We start from the raw sequence: 2,500 nt of genomic DNA on the forward strand, positions 1-2,500 counted from the left end.
ATCGTCTGCATAGCCGATAATCCGTGCACCTTCCACCATTGCAACTCGTAGGACTCCGTCGTACATGAGGTTCCATAACGTTGGGCCAAGTACCGAGCCTTGAGGTACACCCGATGTGACTGCAATCTCTGCCGGTCCATCTGTGGTATCATACATCAGCACACGATTCCTAAAATAATCACCAATGATATCATAAAGATATTTAGGAGTGTTAATTCTCTGTAAAGCATTTGCAATCGCCAACCATGAAGCACTGTTAAAAGCATTAGTAACATCTAATGTAACAACCGCACAATACCGTCCACTGTATCTGTTTCTACTTCTAGCTACCGAAACAATGTCCACTACCCGTTGAATCGCATCAACTGTAGATCGACGACTTCTGAAACCAAATTGGTCGTCAGACAGTCCGTTGACCTCCTCGATGTGTGCATTTAGCCGTTGCACTATGATGCGTTCTAAACCTTTACCTGCCCCGTCTAGTAGACAAATGGGGCGAACTGAACCCGGTTCCCCTGGTGGTTTGTTCGGCTTCGGTATTAACACCAACCTCTGCCTTTTCCACTCATCGGGGAACTTCGCGTTCTCTAAACAGCCTTGGTAAACCCTGCAAAATGCATCGGTTGCAGTCAACATACCAACTTTCAGCGCCTCATTCGGGATACCATCTGGTCCCGGCGCCTTCTTGTTAGGTAGTCTCCTGGCAACCGCAAGAATCTCATCATTAGTTACCCTTTCAAACTCTCGTGGCTGATCGATACGATAATCAGGCCACACCGTGTTTGGGTGAGTAGGAAAAAGCTCGCTCACCACTTCCCTAAACTCGTCCAATGTCATGGTTCGGGGTCCAATCGAACCCTCGGCCACTTTCTTGAACGTATGATATACTATACCAAATGATGCGTTGTTCGCTGTTCCCAGGAACTCTTTCCACTTCCTCTGTCGGGTATGCTTGATCAATCGCTTGAGGGCATTCCGTGCCACCTTGAACTCGTCCCTAAAAGTAGAATAGAGATCAGTATTAAAAGCTCTTTGCGCTAATCGATCGCGGTGTTTGCACTCTTTGCGAAGTGCCTCAATCTCTAACGTCCACCAAAATGCACTCTTGTTAGAGTGTACCTCTTACGTTTAGTCATCGTCGCATTGCACGCCGTGACAAGTATACGCATTAAGTCTTCGCTTGTTGTGACCTCGGTCTCAAAAGCGGCTTGCATCATAACTTCAAATATATCTTTGCTAAAATACTTGATGCTCCATCCCGTTATGGGTCGGGACAGATTACGCACGCTTTGCGTCTCAAGATCTATTCGTATTGCACGATGATCAGAGTTCATATAGCTAGATAACACCACCCACTTAAATGATCTTGCTACGGTTCGGCTCGCAAAAGTAAGATCAACTACTGACGTGCGCCCTGGTCCAACATAAGTTGGGGTGCTGCCGTCGTTCAATAAAATTGCGTCAATCTGCGCAAAGGTTGATAAAACCAACTCACCTCTTCGTTTCTGGGTTTCTCCACGCTCGCCAAGTTGGTTGTTCCAACTTACTGACCAAGCGTTGAAGTCCCCCGATAACGAATTTGTGGATACCGGTTACGGCCATTACCGTGTTATCCAACATGTTCTGGAACTCTTCCATACTAAATCTAGGTGGCGCGTAAACGCTAACCACTCGCATATCACCTATGTCAACTATCATTAAACCCTTCAAAGCCTTACTGACTACCTTAACTGGTAAGTCCGCGTTAACCACTACCGCTGCTGTGTTATCGTCATTGCGTAACACTTTGACGTTGGTTGTTGCCAGATACGGATCTGCAATCAACACTATATCCGCAGATTCTTCCCTAATCGTTTGCCACATTAACTGAAATGCAGCATAACTATGATTCTGGTTATGTTGTAGCAACCTAACCATTATGATCTAATCGTTCGCCTTCGGGGACACATATAACTGCCCGTTGCGTGAAGGTTCTGTGACCTCGTACCGCAATCCAAACACTTGACAGAGTTGGTACAAGCTTGCTTCTTGTGTCCACTCAAACCGCATTCCAGCACAGATTACTTCTGTCTGGTTCCCTACAATGGTAGCTCGTATGGCCTACCTTCCAACACTTATAGCATTTCTGCTCTTCCATAACCTCGCGGATATGGCATATCGACCAACCAACTTTCAGCTTTCCCAAATTCAGGAAGCTTTGAAAGTCTGGCAGCGATACGTTGATCCGTGCCCACTGCGTACCGGCCGCGCGGCCTTTCTTCATTTTGATACGATCTATTTCTATCTCGATGTTGAGCTGTGCTTTGACAGACTCCGCAACCTCCTCTGGGGTGGTGATTTCATCGAGATGCATGATCTCAATCATTTTAGAAGGAGCTAGCGTTCTCACTGACGCCTTGCCCTTCACCGCTTCCTTAACCTTTGGGGCAATTGCACTAGCAGAACTACCCTGCTTAAGTTCTAGCAACATGCCTCCATTCTGGGCCCGTCGGACCTTAGA

General features: G+C 46.8%; 1 pseudogene; it reads right to left on the minus strand.

The window, feature by feature from the left end:
• The window catches only part of LOC120907324, a 9,151-nt pseudogene that overhangs the window by 2,847 nt on the left and 3,804 nt on the right, over positions 1–2,500 (minus strand).

Source organism: Anopheles arabiensis (assembly GCF_016920715.1).
Source record: "Anopheles arabiensis isolate DONGOLA chromosome X unlocalized genomic scaffold, AaraD3 X_pericentromeric_contig0003, whole genome shotgun sequence".
NCBI classification, from domain to species: Eukaryota; Metazoa; Arthropoda; class Insecta; order Diptera; family Culicidae; genus Anopheles; species Anopheles arabiensis.